This window comes from Macrotis lagotis, chromosome 6 (genome assembly GCF_037893015.1).
Source record: "Macrotis lagotis isolate mMagLag1 chromosome 6, bilby.v1.9.chrom.fasta, whole genome shotgun sequence".
NCBI classification, from domain to species: Eukaryota; Metazoa; Chordata; class Mammalia; order Peramelemorphia; family Peramelidae; genus Macrotis; species Macrotis lagotis.
The window spans coordinates 153,050,063-153,074,214 of NC_133663.1; the positions used below are offsets into that span (position 1 = coordinate 153,050,063).

General features: G+C 33.9%; 1 pseudogene; it reads left to right on the forward strand.

Annotated features, from left to right (window-relative positions):
* Window positions 1–19,683: 19,683 nt before the first annotated feature.
* LOC141492262 (ubiquitin-conjugating enzyme E2 C pseudogene) lies at window positions 19,684–23,627 on the forward strand (annotated as a pseudogene).
* The last annotated feature ends 525 nt before the right edge of the window (window positions 23,628–24,152 follow it).

Here is a 24,152-nt window from a genome sequence, read left to right on the forward strand (position 1 = left end):
ATCGATGCAGATAAATCATAAAAACCAAATCAGCAGCTTGGTGAAAAAGATATAAAAAAAATACTAAAGACAATATGCTAAATAGCAGTTTAGGTCAAATAGAAAAAGCAACACAAAAGGCAAATGAGGAGAAAAATGCCTTAAAAAGCAGAATTGGCCAGCTGAAAAAGGAGATAGAAAAGCTCTCTGAATTAAAAAAAAAACTCCTTCAAATGCAAAAGGGAACTTTAGGAAGCTGATGACTTTGCAAGAAATCAGGAAGAAATACAACTATTCCAAAAACATAGAATTTGTATAATATCTCATTGGAAAAAAAAGTGATCTCAAAACCAGATCCAGAAGCCATAATTTAAAACTTATTGGGCTACCTGAAATTCATGACCAGGAAAAGAACCTAGACTTCATTTTTCAAGCAATAATACAGCAAAATTATACTGAGACCCTAGAATCAGAGGGTAAAATAGAAATTGAGGGAATTCACCCATCACCTCCTGAAGGAGATCCCCAAAGGAAACTTTCCAGCAATATTATAACCAAATTCCCAAACTTCCAAGTAAAAGAGAAAATGCTAAAAGCTGCCAGGAACAAGCAATTTAACTACCAAGGCTCTATAGTCAGGATTACACAGGATCTGGCAGCATCTACATTAAGGGCTCATAGGACTTGGAATATGACATTCCGGAAGACAAAAGATCTTGGCTTACAACCAAGAATCAACTACACAGCAAAAGTGAACATCCTCTTTCTGGGGAAAAGATGGACTTTCAATGAAACAGGGGACTTTCACATTTTCCTATTGAAAGAGAGCTGAACAGAAAGTTTGATCTCCAAGTGCAGGATTTGGGGGAAACAGACTGGGTTGGACAATAAGGACTAATTTTGAGGAACTTATTGACAATGAATTGCTTGTATTTCTACATGGCAAGAAGATACTGGTAATTCATATAAACTTTTTCATTTATAAGAGATGCAAGAAGGAGCATTTATAGACAAGGTACAAGAAGGAGGTGAATATAATGGTATAATATAATAAAAAGATGGATTCCATGGGTCATAAAGGAAAGTGCTGGGAGGAAGAGAAAGGAGTAGAAGAAGGGGCTAAGATATTTCATGTAAGATTTAAGGGGAAAAAAAGCTTTTTTCAATGGAGTGGAATGGGGGAAGGCAAGGGGAAATGAGTGAGCCTTCATTCTCATCAGAAATGACTCAGAGAAGAAATAGCATACACATTGAATAACATATAGAAATCTATTTCTCCCTAGAGAAAAATGAGAAGAAAAGAATGGGATAGGTATGAATGTTGGGAGGGAAGGAGGGATAGTTGATAGAAGAGAGGGAAGATCTTGAGAGTGAGTACTCAGTTACAACACACTTCTGAACAGTGACAGGGTGAATGGAGAGAGAGCGAATAGAATGTGGGAAGGGATAGAAGGAGGGAAATACAGCTTGTAATAGCAACTATGGAAAAAATATTGAAGAAACTTCTTTGGTGTACTTATGATAAAGAAGGTAACTCATCCTAGAGACAGAGCCATTGGAATCTGAATACAGAATAAAGTACATTTTTTCTCTGTCACTCTTCTTGAGGTTTCTCATCTATGTTTACTCTTGCAGACTATTGTAATAATATAAAATAAACAAAAAAGAAAGCAATTTTTAAAAAGAATTGAATAGGGATAGAAAGAAAAAGTCTTCAGCAATACATGGCACCTGCACAAAAATTGACCACATAGGTCATTATTATGTCATTAAAAATTTCACAATCAAATGTATAAAGGCAGTAATAGCATTAATAGCATCCTTTTGGAACAAAATGAAATACAATTTCATGTAATAAAGGATCAGAAGAGAATACCCTAAAATAATTTAAATCTAAATTACAAGTTTAAAGAAATAGTGAATTAAACAAAAATCATATAAAAATCAGTAATTTCATTAAAGACAGTGACAGTAATAAAACAACATACTAAAACTTGATGTAGGCAGTCAAAAGGGTCCTTATGGGAAATTTCATATCTCTAAATCCTTACATGGATAAAACAGAGAAAAAGAAGTTTACTCAATTGGATGTAAAACTGAAAGTGCTAGGGGGTAGCTAGGTGACACAGTGGATAGAGCACTGGCCCTGGAGTCAGGAGGATCTGAGTTCAGATCTGAGTTCAAACATAGTTACCTAGCTGTGTGACCTTGGGCAGGTCACTTAACCCCACTGCCTTGAAAAAAACAAAACAACAAAGAAACTAATATTGCCTGATAAATAGCAATAGTCCCTAATTGAATATCAAATTAGAAATTTTGAAAGAGTGATCTATAAAATTGAAAGTAAGAAAATCAGTGAATAACACATTAAAAACTGAGTTTTATGAAAAAATAAAACATAAATCTTCAGTGAATTTTATTTCATTTCATTTTACTTTCATTTATTGCCTTTAATTGTTATCCATAGCTCTTTTTAAATTGATATTTTATTTTCCAAATATATATTGTGAAAGTTTTTTCAATATTCATCCATATGCATATGTATAACTTTCCTTGCAGCCTCCCTTCTTACCTGATTCCCTTCAATGGCAGTCAGGTTAACATTGTACATATATATTTTTGATAAACATGTTTGCAGATTAGTCATTTTTATTATGAGTAATTTGAATTAAAGGAAAGAGACATATAAGGCATACTATTTATAAAGGGTTCATCAGTCTCTGAAGGGATTATTTTGGTTTTGACTTTTTTGTTTTGTTTTTGTTTTTCCTTTTGGAGGGGATACCATTGTCCATGGCTGGGATAATATTGTTGTCTTGGTTATCTGAAATACTGAGAAGAGCTGCTTCCATCAAGATAGATCATCCCACAGTGTGGTTGTTAATGTGGACATTGTTCTCTTGGTTCTACTCCCTTAACTCAGCTTCAGATGCTGTAATTCATTCCATACTTCTCTAGATTCTGACCATTTATAGTTTCTTATAAAACATTGATATTCCATAGTATAATGTACCATAACTTTTTTGACTATTCCTCATTTGATGGTCATCACCTCAATATGCAATTCTTTGCCACTACAAAAAGAACGGCTATGAATATTTAAGAACATGTAGGACCTTTCCCATTTTTATGATTTCTTCTGGATATAGGCTTAGAATTGGACTTGCTGGATCAATTCCAATTTATTGCTCTTTGGGCATAGTTCCATATTGCTCTCCAGAATGGCTGGATCAGTTCACAACTCCACCAGCAATGCATTAGTGTTCCAATCCTCCCAAAACCTCTCCAAAATCAATTAGTTTTCTTTTTTCTCATTTTAGCCAATATGATAACTGTTGAGTCACATTTATAAGAATGCAACTAATTCCCCAATTGATAAATGGTCAAAGGTTATGAACAGGTAACTTTCAGATGATGACATAAAATGCTCTAAATCACTATTGATTAGAGAAATGCATATTAAAATAACTCTGATATAGTAACTCAAATCTATCATATTAGCTAAGATGACAGAAGAGGAAATGCTAAATGTCAGACTGGATAAGAGAAAACTAGGTTACTCATGCATTGTTGGGGGTGTTGTAAACAGATCCACCCATTCTAGACAGCAATTTGGATCTGTTCTCAAAGGGTTATAAAACTATGTATACCCTTTGATACAGAATCATTAAAAGATCATTAAAAAAAGAAAAATGCCCTATAGGCAAAATTGTTTATATCAGCTCTTTTGGTGGTAGCAAAGAACTGGAAATTGAGAGCATGCCTAGCAATTGGGAAATGACTGAACATGTTGCAGTATATTTGGGTGTAGGAAGAAATGAGCAGATTGAATCCAGAAAAAAACATATTCTGATGCTGATTGAAATTAGTAGAACTAGGAGAATTTTGTTGATTGTTAACAGCAACATTATGTGATGACCTACTATGATAGACTTAGCTCTATCAGTGATCAAAGACAATTTCAAAAGACTTGTGACAGAAAATACCATTCATACCAAGAAAGAATTATAGAGTCTGAATGCATACTAAAGATACTATATTTACTTATTTTTTTCATTTTAATGTTTTTCCCCTTTTTTTCTGAATCTTCTTTCATAGCATGACTAGTACAGAAATATCTTTAAGATGATTATTCATTTATACTCTATTTCAGTGTTCTTCCTTTCTTGTGGGGGGTATAGATAGGAAAAAAATATGAAACTGGAAATCTTTAAAAAAATGAATGTTGAAAGTTATTTCTACATGTAAATGGGAAACAGAAAAATAAAAAAAATAAGGAGTAAGAAGACAAAAAATTGAATTATTCATTAAGATTTTTAGTAAAATTAGAGGTGAACTAGGTAGCACTGTGGATACAGTGTCAGGCCTAGAATCAGGAAAACTCATTTTCCTCCTTTCAATCCGACTTCAGATACTTTCTAGTTAGATGATGCTAGGCATGTCCTTTAACTGCGTTTGCTTCAGCTTTCTCATTTGTTAAATGAATTGGAGGAGGAAATTTTAAAAAACTCTATATTTGCCAATAAAACCTGAAATGTGATAAGAAAATATCAACTATAACTCAAGCATCTGAACAAGTTGAGAGGGGGCAGTAATCATTGAATAATGAGATCAAATTCAATGAGAGAGTGAGACAAAAAAGATGCTTCCTGTCAAGGAGTTCAGCCAGAAAAGGCAGGAGAGATATGAAACAGTTAATAATGATAGACAGTTAATGGATCAAAAAAATGTTGCTCTCTCCAAAAATAATAAGTGTTCTTATCAACCTCTGTGTTTGGAAGTATCTTGGATGAAGTTTTATATTTATTATGCTATTAATTTGAAAAACATTTCACTTATGAAGCAAGTCATGCTACCTTAATTTTCAGATCGTTAATGAGAGCCAGTAAGATTATGACATGCAAAAGGTCAAACATTAAGTCAGGAGCAATGTTAAGAAAAATTTCCCATCCTCTTATGTAGTCATTATCATCTGAACCAAAGCATATTTTATAGCTTGGATTTGTTTGAAAAATATAACTGATTAGTTTCTAAATTCAAGATATTTTCACATGAAGACACTGAAAAGTGATCCTTTTAGTTAAATGATTAACTTTCTGGTTACTTCCATTGTATCTCACCTTCCATCTTTTAAATTATATATTGATAATATTTTATTTTTAGTTCCATTAATAGGAAATATCACCAATTCACCCACTGCATCTGTTAGACCCATAATAAATAACTATCTGCTAATAGTACTACATTGTCTTGAGTACTATCAAATTACTGAATCACCTGATCCCAGTGATTATTCAAGAAATATCATGTTATTGATTAAAATATTTAATCAACTTGCATTTACATAGAAAGGAATGATGCTGTAAGAGCAGTCAAAATAGATAATTATAGCAAATGTAGAATTTGGGAGGAGAGGTTTTTTTTTCCCTATCAATTCCCTAATTCTTATTTTTGTAACCAAATACTCAGTACCAGTGATTTTGAATTCAATACTATACATAATGATATAATTACATATTTCTTAATTTGTTGATTTACTTTAAGAAAACTTATTATTTTAAAAGGTTAACCTAACCTAGAAATGTTTCATGCTATTTAAATTCTGGCAAATTACTCAGTACTTTTAGAAAAATAATGCAAAACTACTCAAAAATCAGAGAATTTCATATTTATCTTTGTATTTCATTTCCCAACAGTACCAACATAATAAATGCTTGGTTCTTTTTCAAACTGATCAATAAAATTTGGTATTACATAAATTATTTGCTATAGATTATTAAATCTGTAGATTTTCATAACATGAAAGATGTAAAGGAAATGCAAATTGGAGTTACATGAAAAGATTCATTTCAGAATAACAGCATTGTGATGAATTGCCTTAGAGTAATAAAGATAATTAACTTTCTTAATAGAGCAATGATGAAATTTCCTCCAATTCAAGTATTATGTGCTTTAGAGCTATTCTTTGCCCATTTTATAATCACCTAGGCTTATGCTATCCTTCATTCTTTACTTACATTCACCCCATATATAAATGCTATTGCCAAATTGTATCTTTCCACACTCTCCAATGTGCCTTCTTCGTTTTTATTCATTTAACCTAGATGCTGATCCTGAACTCCCCTTGGAAGTCAGTTTTCTTGACTAGCAAGTGAAGAATACAAACTCCCCTAACCCTTGTTTTTTAGCTAGCCATGGATCATGCATCACAAATCTCCAGTACAGACATTTTTGATCCTTTCTTTGATAGATTTCCATAACATTTTTTCTTCTCATGACTTTTTAACTTTTACTTTGGAAATAGAAATCAAATATTTGATTTAGAAATCTAGAAATCAATATTAGAATCACTTATGAAAAGGATAAGACAATACACTTCTCTATGACACAATTCACAATTCAATTATCTCCCTTTTATTTGGCTACCATCCCTCCAAAATGTGATATTTTTTCCATATTAGAATGGAAAATTCTCAATTTTAAGGACTATCTCACTTTACAGTTCTATCCCCAATGTAGAAGCACATTTTCTGGGTGGGATATAATAACATTTGTGAAAGAAATGATTCATTTAATTAAAGATAAGACCGAATTATAGCAACAACAAAATACAAACAAAAATTGCATGGGTATTCTGTAGAAGAAACGTGATTATTAGTATTCAAAAAAAGAGTTGAAGATATTACCCTCATCTACAATATAAAGGAAGAGAAATAACTAAATCACATTTTTCAGTGCAGGAGAAAAATGTGTAAGCATAGTGCTATAATACCACGTGATTGTTCAAAATATTTTTTTTCCATTTTTCCAGGGAAAGTATGAGACAAAATGTAAATGATTTACTTTTAAAGAGAAATGCATTAGGGTTTGTATTTATTCTTTAATTTTACATGAAAGGTCATAACTAACAGCATGTCAGAGAAATATTTGCTCCTTTCCTTAAAGTCTTATTAATAACACATATAGGATACTTCCTTTTTCCTTAGGTTTCTTTTTGCATTATTAAGGAAAATCACCTCATTCTCTCCACATATAACCAATTTAATTACCTCTATTGATAAAAGTATATATGCAACCCTATAAGTAAATAAACTTCCCCCATCATCACTCTCAGATTGCAAAGTATTAAAAAAGTGAGATGCCCTTTCCCTTTATGTTACCAATGTTTTTTAGGTACATTTTTAGCAAATTCATTTATTTAGCATTAGATTTCATTATTTCCACTGGATTATTTTTTCATATTTCTAACATATAAATGTGAACTGCCATGTCATTATTGTTACATATTTTTATTCCCTTTTTCTTGAAAATAAATAGTTGCCACTAAAACCATTTTATACTCTGAAGGAAAATGTAATTTTTGTTATCTCTTCTTTTCAGTTAAAGGATCTTTATGCAGGAATATGTAGAGATTATGTGATAGTTTTTTACTCTAGAAATATGGATAATACAAAATGAAATATCATTTCTAATTAATTTGTCAAAGATATTAGCCATCAAGTGCTACCTATATTTAATTTCCAAAGAAATCTTTTGCATATATGTTATTAATGAATTTATATATGTACATGTATAAATATTTTTATAAACATGAACATACATCCACACATATACATGCACATATAAATTGTAGAAAACTCCAGTAAGTGGGGTGACTAGGTCATACAGTGAATAGAGCAATGGCCCTGGTATCAGGAGTACCTGAGTTCAAATCCGGCCTCAGACATTTAATAATTATCTAGCTATGTGCCCTTGGGCGAGTCACTTAAGCCTATTGCCTTGCAAAAATCTAAAAAACAAAAAGCAAACAAAAAAAGAAAACTACAGTAAGAATGCAATAAAAGATCAATAGCATTACACATTCTGAACTGTCTCTTTTCTCCAGTAATGATCTCATCTGACATTGTATCATGATATGGATTTAAACATGGTCCTAAAAGTTTGTGCCAAAAGAGTACAAGTTACAGCAGATCTTACAATTAAGCAATTTGTCTTTTGTAATGGAAGAGGATTTTTGTCATCAAGTGTATAATGACATAATTTATACATTATATTCATTATAGTGAGGGAAATGTTGTATAAAGACATCTTTCTCTCTGCCTTTTCCAGGATTATGATCATCCCGTGACCTGTTGATAGGAGACAGAACTTTTGTTGATGGTATGCATTCTGTGAAAGTCCTTGACTTTATGGACATGGGTCCCTCTCATATCAGTGAAGCATTTGCCTTTCAGCAACAGGGCAAAGAGTCAATATGTGATTTTTTAGGACAAATTTACAACAGTACCACAACCTGTCTTTCAGTGGTCTATATTCTGTCTGAATATAAGGTGTTAGTTTTTTGTTTTTTTTTTGTTTTGTTTTGTTTTATTTTTAGGTTTAAGGCAAACGGGGTTAAGTGGCTTCCCCAAGGCCACACAGCTAGGTAATTATTAAGTTTCTGAGGCCGGATTTGAACCCAGGTACTTCTGACTCCAAGGCCAGTGTTTTATCCACTATGCCACCTAGCCTCCCCAGGTGTTAGTCTTTCATCAGTAAGGGAAAGCCTGCTGTCTCAAGGTAGACTAGTCAATAGTGTGACACAAATGACAAGTTTACAATAATAGGACAAAGTCAACGTGTCATTCATAGGTTTATGCTTCTCTACCCAGCTAGTATACTTCCCTGGGTTTCAGTTCACTGGATGTAGCCCAAACCCTTACACTTTCCAAGATATGTGTCCCTCTGAGCTGTTTGAATGAGAGTTGAGTTCAGGTCCTCAAATCAGGAATTGCAGAAAGAAATGTCACAAGGTGGCCAGTGTGGCAATGTGGATTGTTCCTGGAGAAGCCAGCAGGAGATCCAGAGAAAGTTCTCTTTAATTTTAGACTAGATTTCAGAATGATCCAGTGATAAATTGTTGGGGGACCAGTTTATCTCAGTTTATGAAAGGTTTATCATTAAATAAGCTAAGTGATCTGATTATGATAGAGAATTTGTGAGTTCTATGTAATAGTAAAGTATACTGGATAATGAAATTTGTACCAATGCAAGTATCCAAAATAATCCCTGTTTTTTTTTTGAAATCCAAATTATTATCTTAGAATTTAAACTCCTGGAAGGCAGAGAGTGATTTTTTTTTCTGTTTATATCTCCAACATTTAAAACAGTTCCTGGCATTTAGTAAATATTTAATGAATGCTTATTGATGCATTGAAATCAGGATAATATTTCAGGAATAAATTGATTTGTGACAATTCTGAGTCTATAAATCAAACATTTGGTTGTATAGAATGATTTGTACAAATGTAATATATTAATAAATAGATAATATTTGGTGGAAAAGTTCACTATTCAACTAGTTCTTTTGATATTCTATGCATTTTATAATGGAGCTAGAATAATTATAACACATTACATGGATGAAATTTTAGCTGAATATGCTGCTATTTCTCCAATACTTTTGGGCAATTAATAATATTAATCAGTTGATGATATGACCATTAATACATAAAACTCTTCTTCTCTTCTTGCCCATTGTGTTCAGAACTTCAGTTACTGAGTTGCATTGAAGGAATTTTAATAGGCAAAGTAAAGAGAAGATTCTATTGTCCTTACTGCTGTCTCTATTGCTTTCCATTTGTCACATAGGATGTTTTCTGACCAGTCAACTTTCTTCCAATTGGAGACTCAAAAACAAGTACAACAACACAGGAATATTTAGTAAATTATTAGCTTTTTCTTTATTTTAAACATTTTTAAGAGATTTAAAAAAATCATTAACTCCACTTGAAATTTCACTTGAAATTCTGAGTAATTAGCTAAATTATAATTTCTTTCAGTTCTGTAATATATTTCAAATTTATCTCAGATTCCTATTATGAAGAATTTATGCTTTTTACTTAATTAGGCTCATCAGTGCCAATAAAAATAGTAGATGAGTTAAATAAACTTGCAATAAGGCCAAATGCATAGTACAATAAAGTAAGATGCTCCTAATATGCCTTAATCTAAATACCTAGTTTAAATCTAAAAAATTCTATTTCCTCATGCAATATAGATATTCATTCTGTGATACCAAGCTTCATGTTTTAAAGAAAGGCTGAAAGCATCCAGTGAAGGGACAAGGAATAATTATCAGTATAAAGAACTAGTTTCTAACCTCATTTTGGGAATGCAAAGGTCTTTTCTCAAATGCAATGTTAAGCCTTTCCCAATATTCTATACTTTCATTTTCCATCTTTTGCTCTACTTTGCCTCAGGAATTTCCTGCCCTTTGTAATATTCACTATGGAAATCTGAATTTCCAACAACAATAGATACTTACTCTGTGTATTGATTTTTTGTCATTTCATAAACAACATTTCTCTGGGGATTCATTGCTTATTTCATTAGTTATCTGGTTTCAAAATACACATAAACCTCAAGTTAATAATTAAAACCAGCTTGTTATTCATGATCTCAACTTCATTTAGGAAAACAATAAATACTGTGGCATCTATGTTTCCAAACATGTAACCAAAACTTTCCATTTTTACAATGAACCATTTTGTAATGAGCCTTCAAACCCTCTACACAAGTTTTACCACCTGCTTCCCCATTCCTCCAAATAATTATTAAATGGGAAAAATGGAACAAGTCTTTATATAATAGCTACTATATGGTAGGCACTATGCTAAGTACCTTTAAAATAAATATCTCATTTGATCTTCCAAAAAACCCTGTGTTATTACGCCTTTCAATTTGTATCTCAAATAACAGAGGTAGAGGAAATTGCCAAGTGTTAAGTGTATGAAGCTGAATTTGAATTCAGGCTTTCTCTAAATCCCTGTCTTTATTCACAGTGCCATCTGCTGTTTAAGGATAATAATTAGCATGAGATAAGAAAGAATAAGTATTAAAGGAACAAATGCAGAAATACTTGTCTTAGATCATCCGTCACTGTAGTCACATTTTGTCACCTGGAGAGCTCCAGATGAGTATTCACTGTCAGAAACTGTCTCTTATTTTAGAAGGCCCTCTGATTCATCTTCTCTTCAGAATCAGCAGCAAATTAGGCCAATCATCATTATTGCACAATGTGAGTCCCCACACATGACTGAAAGTACTCCTCAAGCTTCCACATCATTGCCTAGAAATAAGCAGGGAATATCTACAAGTTCTCCAGGGAATGTTATATTTATAAAAGTCACAGCACAGAGATGTTCCCTTTCTGAATGTGAAGAAATATAGCTCTCCCTCGAAATTTCACTTATTTTGATAGACCTGTAGAAAAGTAGTAGTAGTCAGGAAAAAGTAATCTAATTTTTGAGGGTTATTGTAGAATTGACAGTCTAGCAGAAGTAACAAACAACTGAGTATATTACCTAGAAAGCAAGAATAATTCATGGAAAAAAAAAAGAAAGTCATCAGATGTACTTGCTACATCATCCACAATAATCACTCCCCCAGACATCTCAAACTCAAAATGTCCAAAACAGAACTCATTATGTTTCACCCCCCTCCCAAACCTGCTGATTGCCAGTGCTCCTATTATTGTCTTGAGCACTAACAATCTCCGTTTTACCCAGAGTCAAAACCTAGGTTATATGCTTCAATCCAGTCTTAGGGCAAGTCATTTCTTTTCTACCTATTAAAAAAAATCTTTCCTCAACTAGTTACAACCTTATCCCTGAAATATTGCAAACCCCCCCAGAACAAATATTTAAACAATACAGTTTATTCACCTTTCTGCTGACAATATGACATTCATAATATGCAGACAACACCATATTACCCTGATGCGGGGAATTATGAACAGAGGAGATTTTATAATCCTTTACAATTAAATTTTGTAAAAATGTAAAATGTTATCTGTTCCTAGGATATAAATTGCCTTCTATTGTTCCATTGTTTCATGTAAAATTTGTACTGTCTCCTTGAGGGAGGGATCAAGCTTACGCAGGTGCGACAGGAAATGACATGCAAGATTTTGAGGTCACATACATTGGGACAGGATGAATCAGTATGTAGCTTGCCTATTAGAGAATACCTGAGAAAGATGCTAGACCACTCCCCAAATGCCACCCTTTGTTCAACCCTTTACAGAAGTACATTTAAGTCCAGTACTCCATCCCATGGTCCCTTGCCATGTGGCTAGATTAAGCCAGCCTTTATGACTATCTATCCATTTTCTCTCTCTGTCTCTCTGCCTCTCTCTCTCTCTCTCTCTCTCTCTCTCTCTCTCTCTCTCTCTCTCTCTCTCTCACCTCTCATCCCCACTCTTATTCTGGCTCAAACTTCACCTAGCCTATTAATCTGTATACTTTGCAGCTATCTGTTATAAATCCCAGTTTGTACATGAATTCATTCCCTATTCAAGTCCTCTCAATCTTTACTTGGAGACCCCAATTTCATCCACAACAATCCTTCCTCTCTACTTCATAAATTTCAATGATTCCAGATTACTTACGGATCAAAAATGCCTGTTTGGCTTTCAAAACAATTAACAGCATGACATCCTACTGCTTTACAGATCTTCTCATAATTTATTCATCCCATTACAGAATACTACAGTATTCTTTTCTTCTTTCAGTGTTTTGAATGTGAAATTCCATCTTCTAATTCATAATTTTTTCTGTCTTTTTTCTCTAAGGCCTGGAATATTCTCTTTGTTCACTTCTTCCTCCTGGCTTCCTTGTTTTATCAAGATTCAGAACATATCTTAGTTTTCGGAAGCGGTTTTCCTGGACCACCAAATGCATTTCCTTCCTTCTGAGATTCTTTTCCTATTTATACTTTATACATTTCATAAATACAGTCAAGAGTGTGCTGCCCTTATTGTACTGGTTTATGAGAGCTTATTACATTTTCAATGTTAACATTTATAAATCAGAAATGGGAGAGTGTTACAAATTTCAGTATAATTTTACTGTGCTAATTATGTAATTTTTAAAATAAATAGTGGAGATTATATACTATTTTTATCTTCTTTTTTTGATAGCTGTTTTTTAAACCTTTACCAGCATTCCAGCATCAGTCATTAGAAAAGGAACTCATTGGGAAGAAGGGCTGTTATTTTTTGTTTACTTTGTTTTATTTTTTACTTTGTAAAAGTAAAAGCACAGGCTCTGGTACAAAATAAATGACTTACAAAAACTTGGTTTCATAATTCTCCAAGTGAGTTCTGTTTCTCTCCAGAAGCAGTCATTATTGACCTATATTTGCCATCACTGGGGACTAGTGTCCAAGTCTGGTGGCATTTTCTTCTGACATGCTTTGTCTGGTCTCAAGTACAAAAATACTATTGGCTAATTCTTTTAATAAGAAATAATAAGATGAGTGAAACCTGTTCCTCATTTCTCTCTAGACTACTAGAAGTTTCCTATTCATAGTGGGTGCTATAGTATTTCACAGAGAAAGCCAGTCTGCCTCTGAATTCAAATCTTCTGTTCTTTTATAATGGTTCTTCTCAGGATAACATAGACTATTTTCCCAGGGCATGATCTCTAAACCATTAATTATATTTTTCTATAAGACTGATATTGAGGGGCAGCTAGGCAGCACAGTGGATAGAGCACCAGCCCTGGAGTCAGGAATAACCTAGTTCAAATTCAACCTCAGACATTTAATAATTGCCTAGCTGTGCAACCTTAGGCAAGTTACTTAATCCCATTACCTTAAATAAAATTTTTTTAAAAATTTAAAAAGACTTATATTGGACACCCAAACCACAAAGTATTATCTCATGAGATGTAATAATTTGCCCCTTTCCCCATAATAATTTGCATTTCTTAGAAAATCTTTGAAAAATGCCAATTCATCAGAAATTTCACTAGGCTGCCTAGGTAAAAGTATCCTGGTATTGAATTTTCCTTAACCTGCCAGATTATCCCTACGGCTGGCACTACTTTATAACAATTTGTAACTTCTGTAGCTTAATACCAGACTTAGTTTTTTTTCCATTAAAGGAAGAGGCATCTAATTCACAAATTGCTTGTTAACACAATTGACACAAGGAACCTCTTTCATACTTAATGTAGAATAACTAGCTAATTCCCAAGTAAGGAAAAGAAAAAGAGGCAATACTATGTTTCTATGTTTCCAAAGCTTTTCTTAGAAAGAAAAAAGTTAATATATTTTGGGAAAGTATACTAAAGAAAAACCATGAAGATATGAATTTTAGTAAATATGGGCAATATTGATATATTTCATAAAAAAATCAATTTCAATTTCAAACTGCATTCTTTTTCCTTTCTCTTTCACTCTGGTTTTTCTCTTCCCTCGGTTCCCTTTTTTAAAAGAAGAAAATGAAAACAAAAAACGTTTTATAAAATAAAAGGACAGGTTTCTGAGCAGTCATGCAGAGTTGGGTTTAATTTTCCTTCTGATTTAAGCACATGGACAAGCTTCTGTCACAAAATTCCAAGCTGCTTGATCATAGAACTGTTTAAATGCAAAATTCTGTATCTGTGATGGTAGGCATCTTCTTGAATCAACTTTAGATGTCAGCAACAATGAAAACCCTTTCCTTTTCTGGAAATATAAAATTGGAAATGGCCATCTGTTCAACCTTCTGTTATCAGAGTTGTCCCTGAGAAATGTGTTTCCAGCATATTTTCAGAAATGCAAGGGGAAGAGGTGACTAATAGAGGATCATGCCTATTCAATTAACTCTTTCTACTCACTTGAAATTACTGCACCATTAAATTGAATTGTTTGCTAATGGGTACAATTTAGTTTCTGAAATTTATCAGGAAATTATGGATGAAAAAAGAATTATTAAACAAAAAAATTGCCAGTAAAAAAATGAATCATTCTTTCAGATTATTGAGAAACACCAAGTTGAGTATGTCTGATTTTATATAATTGTGAAAGTACAACTTTATTTTTTTATTTGTATTTCATTTTATTTTCCAATTGTATGATATAAAAGTTTTTAGCATTCATTCACTTGCATATTTATAAATTATAAAGTTTTCTTCCACCCTCCCTCCCCACTATCGCACACTCAGTGATAAATAGTCTAGTGAAGACTGTACCTGAAAATTTGTATTTAACAAGTTTACATATTGGTTATTTTGGGTATGAGGAATTAGGGCCAAGGGAAAAGAAAAAATCATGTGATAGGAAGGAAAACATTAAAAAATTAAAAGAGTGTTCATTCAGATTCTGTGTATTTTGTTTGCATGTTTCTTTGATTTTTCATCTAGATATAGATGACATTGTCCATAACAGGTGTTCCAAGGGTGTCTTAGATCTCTGTACTACTGAGAGAAATGTCATCCATCAAAGCTGATCAACTCACAATGTTGTTAAAGTGTATAAAGTTTTCTTGATTCTGCTCTGTCCCTCAACATCAGTTCATTTAATTTTTTCCACATTTCTCTAGAGTCTGATCATTCATGCTTGAAAACAATAGTACTCCATGCCATTCATATACCATAGCTTGTTCAGCCATTTCCCCATTTGAAGGAAATCCCTTTGATTTCCAATCCTTTGTCATTTCAAGAAAGAGCTACATAAATATATTTGAAAATGTGGGACTTTTCAATTTTTTAATGATTTCTTCTGAATATAAGACTAGAATTGGTATTGGCAGTTTAAAAGATATATCGATTTGATTTCTCTTTGAGCATAGTTCCACATTGCTCTCCAGAACACTTGGATCAGTTTGCAAATCCATCAACAGTGCATTAATGTCCCAATCCTACCACATCCTCTCCAACATTGATTTTTTTTCTATATTTGTCATCTTAGTCAATCTAATAGGTTTGAGGTGCTTCATAATTGTTTTAATTAACATTTCTCTAATCAATAAGGATTTGGAGCATTTTTTCCATGTCAATTTACTTATAGCTTTGGTTTCTTTGTATGAAAACTTTCTGCTATTTGACCATTTATCAATTGGGGAATGATTTATAACATAATTTTGATTCAATTCTCTATATATTTTGGAAATGAGACTTTTATCAGAACCCCCAGTTGGGAAAATTGTTTCCTAGATTTCTATTTTTCTTTTAATCTTGCTTGCAAAAAGAATTATAATTGAATATAGTCAAAATCACCCATTTTGCGATTTATGATGTATTCTATTCCTTCTTTGGACTTAAATTTCTCCCCTTTCCAGAGATTTGACTGATAGATTACTATAGGAATTTTATTTGAGATTTTTATTTAAGTTCATTGGGGAGATTTGTGTATAATTTTCTTTGTCTGTTTTGACTCTTTCTGATTTAAATATCAGTATCAGAACTCCTTCCTCTTCTGTTTCTTTAAATCTTTTATGTGCAGTTAGAATTAATTGTTCCTTAAATATTTGATAGAATTCACTTGTAAATTCATCTGGACCTGGAGACCATTTTGAGAAGATTTTTGGTGGTTTCTTCAATTTCTTTTTCTGAAATTGGGCTATTTAAGTATTTTGTTTTTTCTTCAATTAATCTAAGTAGTTTTTATTTCAGTAAATATTCATTCATTTCCATTCATCTTGTCAGAGTTATTGGCATACAGTTGGGAAAAATAGTTCTGAGTAATCTCTTTAATTTAGTCTTCATTGGGGGTGAGTTCAAATTTTTCATTTTTTGATACTGGTAATTTGGCATTTGTCTTTCATTGTTTAAATCAAATTAGCCAAAGTTTTGACTATTTTATTGGTTTGTTCATGAAATAGCTCTTAGTATTTTATTTATTAGTTCAATATTTTTCTTCCTTTCAATTTTTTAATCTCTCCTTTGATTTTCAAAATTTCTAATTTGGTATTTAATTGTAGATCTTCCATTTGTTCTTTTTCTTGCTTTTTTTAGTTCCATACCTAATTAATTGATTTCCTCTTTCTGTATCTTACTCATTTATTTAGAGATGCAAAATTTCCCCTAAAAACAGCTTTGATTGTATCCCATAAATTTTGATATGATGTCTCATTTTTATCATTTTCTTGGATGAAATGGTTGATTATTTCTATGATTGGCTATTTGATCCACTCATTCTTTAAAATTAGATTATTTAATATCAATTAATGTTTAATGAATCAATCTATTGTTCTTTATTACATTTAATTTATTGCATCATGATCTGAAAAGCATACACTTATTATTTCTGCCTTTCTTCATTTGATTATAAAGTTTCTATGCCCTAATATATAGTCAACTTTGGTATAAGTGTCATGTCCTACAGAGAAAAAAGATATATCTTTTCTATCCTCTTTCAGTTTTCTCTGTTTTCTAAGATTTTATTCAATTTCTTAATTTATTTCTTATTTATATTGAAGTTGGATTAATTTGAATTGGAGAGATTTAGGTCAGCTATTATTGTAATTTATTTATTTATTTATTTATTGTGTTTGTTTGAAAGGCAGTGGAGTTAAGTGACTTTCCCAAAGTCACAAAATTAGGTAATAATTAAGTGTTGGAGGCTGGATTTGAACTCAGGTCCTCCTGACTCCAGTGCTGCTGCTCTATCTTCTGTGCCACCAAGTAACCCCCATAGTCTTGCTTTCTATGTCTCCTTGTAATTTGATCAGTTTCTCCTCTAAGAATTTGAATGTTATATACCACATGGTACATATAAGTTTAATAATGATATAACTTCATTGTCTATAATCCCTTTTAAGAAGATGTAGCTTCCTTCATTAATACTTTTATTAATATCTCTTTTTCCTTTGTCTGAATTCAAGATTTCTACACATTATTTCTGCTGAAGCATAGCATATTTTCTACAGTCTTTTACCTTTACCTTGTGTGTATCTTTCTGCTTCAAATGTATAACTTGTAAACAACATATTGTTGGGTTATGGGTTTTTAATCCATTCTACTATCTGCTTCTGTTTTATGGGAGAGCTCATCCTATTCATAATTACAGTTAAGATGACTAATTCTAGGGAGTGAGGGAGGGGTGGGGAGGTGCAGATTCAAGATGGCAATTTGAAGGAAGGAATTCACAGAAATTCTGTTCCAAAATACTTCATAAACCTTAAAATTATGATGCTAACCCAAATTTAAGATAGACTGAACTCAAAGAAAGATCTAGTGAAGCAATTTTCTTGCCCAATGGGAAGTTCTGTGGGAAAATTCTGTTCCAGGGTCAGATGGGACAGCAGAGCAGTCATGGTCATGTGGTACTGGAGCAAATGAACTCCAGCCTTGCAGGAAAAACCCTTGGGGCACCTGGGTCCCTGGGGGTGCCTAGGTTCATGGGGGGGAAGTAATTTCCAGAAGTGATTACCAAGCACAATGTAGAAAATTAGTTGGAAATCTCTGCCAGGATGGCATAATGAAGGCAGGAATTCCTGGAAACTTGTTCCCCCCAAAACTCCTAAGTCTTCAAATTAAGACTAGCAAAATTTAAAGGGACAGAACCCACAGAAAGACTGAGTGATACCATTTCCCAGTCCAAGACAACTTAGAAGTTCAGCAGGAAAGGTCTGTTTCACCGCACTGGGGATTGGAAAAAGCCACTGCAATCTCAGCTACAAGCACAGCAGCAGCCACAGCCCCAGCTCACTGCAGCTGCATTGAGAACCTAGATCCCTGGGGGTGCCTGGGTCGGTGGCAGAGGGGGCAGTTTCCAAACCTCCTGACCCGGGATCACTGGGAACAACTTGAAGAGGAAGTGAGAGAACTCTGCCACACCACAGTGAGTGTAGAGCTAGCGCCAGCCTCAGAGAAGACCTGTGATAAGAACCTGCCACAGGAATGAGGGAAGCCAGCCAGCACCTCCAGCGTACAGTTGACTCATAGACAATAAGGGGGTCAGGGGAAACTACAGAAGTCCCTCTGCTCTTCCTGGGAAAGGACTCAGTTGTTTGCCCACACCCAAATCTAGGTTGCAGTTTGGGCTCCCAGAGCACTCACTTCACAGAAGGTAAGGGGATGGGGGGAGACCACCAAGCTCTCTTGAGTCCCTGGAATAGGACTCTCATGCTTCTTCCATGTTCAGACCCTTGTCACAGTCTGGGGCCCCCTATTTCCATAGAGCATGGACTCTTCTCACAGCTCCAGATCAGAGGGGGGCTGTTGTGGTCATCCACAGACTAGATCACAGGAAAGAAATCAAAGTCTCTCATAAGGCATTGAAGAAATTTAAGTCCTTGCAGGGGTGTCCTAACCACACTCAAAAGCTTGGGAAGCACCTCAAAACCCAGACATACTCTGGGAAAGGAGCAAACAGAAAAAAAGAACCTTATCATAGATAATTACTTTGGACCCATGCAGGATCAAAACATGCACTCAGAAGATGACAAAGCCAAAGCTTCTATATCTAAAGCTTCCAAAAATTAGGACTTACTCTCAGGATATGGAAGAGCTCAAAAAAGATTTTGAAAAATCATGTAAAGGAGGTAGAGGAAAAATTTGAAAGAAAAATGAAAGTGATGCAGGAAAAACATGAAAACCAAGTCAGGAACTTGGTCAGTGACATAAAAAACCCCAAACAACATATTAAAACCAGTTTGTGTCAAATGGAAAAAGCAATCCATACAGTTAATGAGAAGAATGCTTTAAAAAAGCAGAATTGGTCACATGAAAAAGGAGATAAAAATGCACTCTGAAGAAAATAACTTGTTCAGATGTAGAATGGAGCTAAGGGAAGCTGATGACTTTGTGAAGAATCAACAAACAATAAATCAAAACCAAAAGGATGAAAAAGTACAAGAAAATGTGAAATATCTCATTGGAAAAGCAACTAACCTGAAAATCAGGTCTAGGCAGTTGCCACCAAGGAGTTTTATTTTCCTTTCTCCAGTCTCTCATGGCCTCTCAGAATCACAACCCAGCTGCTACCAGCACTGCTGCCAGCACTGCTGCCACATTTTATAAGCAGATAGAACCTGGAGTGGTCACCACATGCAGGTCCATAGGCAAGAGGTTACAGAAGGAATTATTGACCCTAATGATGTCTGGAGATAAAGGAATATCTGCCTTCCCAGAGTCTGACAATCTCTTCAAATGTGTTGGGACCATCCATGGGACAGCTGGGACAGTATATGAATACCTAAGATATAAGCTTTCCCTGAAATTCCTCAGTGGCTACCCATATAATGCTCCCACTGTGAAATTTGTCACAGCTTGTTACCATCCTAATGTGTACACTGAGGGAAATATCTGTTTGGACATCCTCAAAGACAAGTGATCAGTCCTGTATGATGTCAGGGCCAACTTTTTATCTATCCAGAGCCTGCTCAGAGAACCCAATATTGACAGACCTTTGAACACACATGCTACTGAACTTTGAACAAATCCTACAGCCTCTAAAACGTACCTCCTGGAAACCTACATGAAGCAGACCCCAGCTGGCCAGCCTACCTTCCCTTCATCTTGTGTGTATGTGTGTGTGTGTGTGTGTGTGTGTGTATTTTTCCCTTCCTCTTAATCTCTCTTCTCCCTCTTCTCTCATTCATACTGGGCTCTGTATCATAAACTGGAAGTGTCTCAGAGAAATATGGTATAGAAATCTATCTCTCCCTAGACATAGAATTCTGTCTTTCCCTAGAGAAAGAGAATGGGAGAAAGGGGACAGGGGGAGGGGAGGAGAGTGTAGGTCACTGAGGAGAGGGAACACTGTGGGAGAGGGTAATCAGATACAATACATTTTTTTCATTGTTTGCAAAGTGGTGGGTTTGGTGAAATTCCAGGGACCCATGCCTGTGTGTTTGCTGTGTATCTGGGGAAGAATTTGAGCTAATATCCTCCTGGCTTCAAGGTTGGATCTCTGTCCAGTTCATCACTTGGCAGCACACAATACACTTTTAAGAAGGGACAAAATGAAAGGTGAAAGAGAATCAAATAAATGGGACTAGAGAGGGAATAGAAGGAGGGAAATACACTTAGCAATAGCACCTGTGGGAAAAACATATTGAAGCAACTTCTCTGTTGGATTTTTGTGATCCAACCCAGAGAAAGAACTGATGGAATCTGAATAGAGACTGAAGTACATTTTTTTCTTCTTTTCTAACTTTATTTTTCATGAGGTTTTTCCATTCCACCTCAAGGGGGATTATGTTTTCTGTTACAACAAGACTATTTTAATAATGCAAATACATCAATAATATTTTTAAAAGATTACTAAATCTGCATTTTGCTCCATGCTAACTCCCCCATTTATACCTTTCTTTCTTCTTTCCTCTTATTCCTCCTCACCAATGTTTTGCTCCTTTTCTCCTTCAACTTTTCTTTTAAATTTTAACTTTGGCTTAACTTTTACTTCTACCTTTACTTCTACCTTTCCCTTTTATCATTCCCTTCTTCCCCTTTATTTTCCTTCCCTCCCTGCTTCCCTGTGGGACAGGTTAGATTTTTTTTTAAATCCAATTCAGAATGGATGTTTTTCTCTCTCTCTCTCTCTCTGGGCCAAATCTATTGAGAGTAGTATTTACTCTGTGTTCGCATCTTCTCTACTTTCCCTCAACTATAATATTTCTTTGTACTGCTTCTGTTTTTTAAGTCGTTTGCTAATGATTTACCTTTTATAGAGTCTTGTTTTTATGTCTTTAGAGTTTAGTGTTTATGTCTTAGAGTTTAGTGTTTTATCCTTGTCTTGTACCTACAATCCCTTTGTTAAAATATACTCTTTTTATCTGTTCAGATAGAAATAACATTATCAAAGGTTATTTGATTTATTCATTGATTGATTGATAAGCCACATTGCCTTATATACACTAAGTCCTCTGTCTCATTAGATGTCTCAAAAATCATAAATCACAACAAATTTTGATTGATTTATAGTATCCCCTCTTTTCAAGAACTCCGCATGGATGCACAATCCTAAGTCAAAGTAATATGCAGAGTCAAATCATTTCATAAATGATTAATACCTCATCCCCCTCCCAAGTAAACCCCCTTCAATTGTTGCCAAAGCATCAAGGAAAACAAAATCAATTCATGATCTTTACATGCTCTTTAAGTAGACTCTCTCCCATGGTCCCTTTAGCTCTATAAGAAGAACAGTATAACCCCTGTTAATTAAACTAGACAAGATTGGGTCCTCTTATATTTATGTCCAACTCTTCTAAGTATGCTCCCACCCTTTGTCCCAATTGTACTATAAATCTCCATAACTAAAATGTCCAGTAAATAAATCACTTTGTGATTTAATTATGTGTAGAACCTCTTAAGTACTCTCCCTCCTTCTCTCTCTCTATAGGAAATACCACCTTTATAATAAACATTGTCTTTATGTCTCAAATATACTCATATCCTCTATGCACAATCCCTTCAAGTATTTTCAACCTTTTAGCTATTCTAAGAAAATTACAATTCTCAAGAGTTACAGGTGTTATTTTTACTTGTAGGAATGGATATAGTTTAATGTTCTTTAATAGCATGCTTTCCTCCTTTCTGACCTTTTTAATGCATCTTTTCAATCTTGTACTTAAAGATTGAATTTTCTATTTAGTTCTGGTCTTTTTAATCAGAAAAGTTAAAAAGTCCTCTATTTGATTGAAAAATCCATCATTTCCCCTTACAGAATATGCTGAATTTTTCAGGGGAGTAAATTCTTGGCTATAATCCAAAGTCCTTAGTGCTCTGAAATATCATATTCCAGGCCCTCTAAACCTTTAATATTGAAGTTAATAAATCCTATGCAATTCTGATTGTTATTCCCTTGTATTTAATTGCTTCTTTTTGGCTGCTTGCAGTATTTTTCTCCTTTGAGAACTCTGGAATTTGGCTATGATATTCCTTAGAGTTTTTTTTTTATTCTAGGGTATCTTTCTTGTAGGTGCTCTGTTTATTCTTTCAAGAAGTATTAAAGGTCTTCTTGAGCTATTACATTAGGAAGATTTTCCATAGCAATTTCTGAAAGAAACTTTTCATAAATTATCTCCTGGATCTATTTTTCAGGTTTTTTGTTTTCTCTAAAAGGTACTTTATGCTTTCTTCAATTTTCTTCACCCATTTGATTTTTATTAATGTAACCTTGATGTCTCATAGATTCATTAGTTTGTATCATTCAATTCTAAATTTTAGGATCTTATTTTCTTCAGTTAGCATTTGTGTTTTCTTCTCCAGTTGGTTGATTTTACATTTTGCTGAATTATGCTTCTGTTCCAAGCAGTTAATTATACTTGTAGATGAGTTGTGTTCCTTTTCCAGTTGGTTGATTTTATTTTGATGAGTTATATTCTTTTTCCAATTGGGTAACTTTACTCTGAAAGGAGTTGGTTGATTTTTCATATTTTTATTTCATGGCTCTCATTTATTTTATTTTTCCATTTTTCTTCTTCTCTTCTTTAATTTTTAAAAACTTTTTTCATCTCTTCCATGAGGTTTAGAATTCGAGTCTAATTCATAAATTCCTTTGAGACTTCCCATGTAGGCAATTTGTCACTGCTTTCTTCTGAGAAGACATTTTTATCATTTCTATCTGAATAGTAGATTTTTATGGTTAGTTCTCTTTCTTTTTTCTCCTTTTCAAAACTGATCTCTATTTCTGAGGTATAGGCAATATAGTCCCAAGATTCTGTGCTGGGGATGAAGTCTGGTCCCTGGCTTATCACTTGCCAAGGTGTTGCCTATACAATCAAAGCTGATACCTATACATATGTTTGTATCCTCCTTTTTTGTCTAGGCTCTGCTTATGTAGTAGTTTGTTCCCAACTCAGTCCTGCCAGTTACTCCAGTGATGCCACTGCTCAGACATTGTCAGGCATTGGAATCCTCTATGCTTATCTGCTATCTAAGTATGGGACATGAGTTGCTATGTAACTGCCAGGACCTAGGCTACTGCCTAGCTACTGGAACCTAGGATACAGTGTGCCTGAAATTTCTTGCTGGCTTTCCCCCTCTCCTGTCTACCTGGACTCTATTTCCCTTTTTTCCTGAAGAGACAGACCTTCTCTGAAGATATTCCAGGATGTCTACATTTGAAAACTTGATGTGCTTTTTTTTGGTGAAATCTAAAGCTTTAAGAAGTCTCTGTGTAGACTTCATTTAACACTGTAGAGAAATGCTTCAGAAACATCCTAACTTCATGCTACCATCTTGGCTCCATCTCAGAGGTCCAAGCAAAATTTCCAATAACCAGATGAAACATATAATTTTAGTATGTTGAACTGAGATTAATATAAAATCTTAGTTTTTAACATTAACTGTTCATAGTGACAAAAATTTATGCAAATTATTGTAATAAAATGTATTTATTTATTTTGGGTGTGATTTGCAGGGCAATGGTTAAAATCTTGTGCAAGAGCGCACACCAAGGGGCGGCTAAGTGGCACA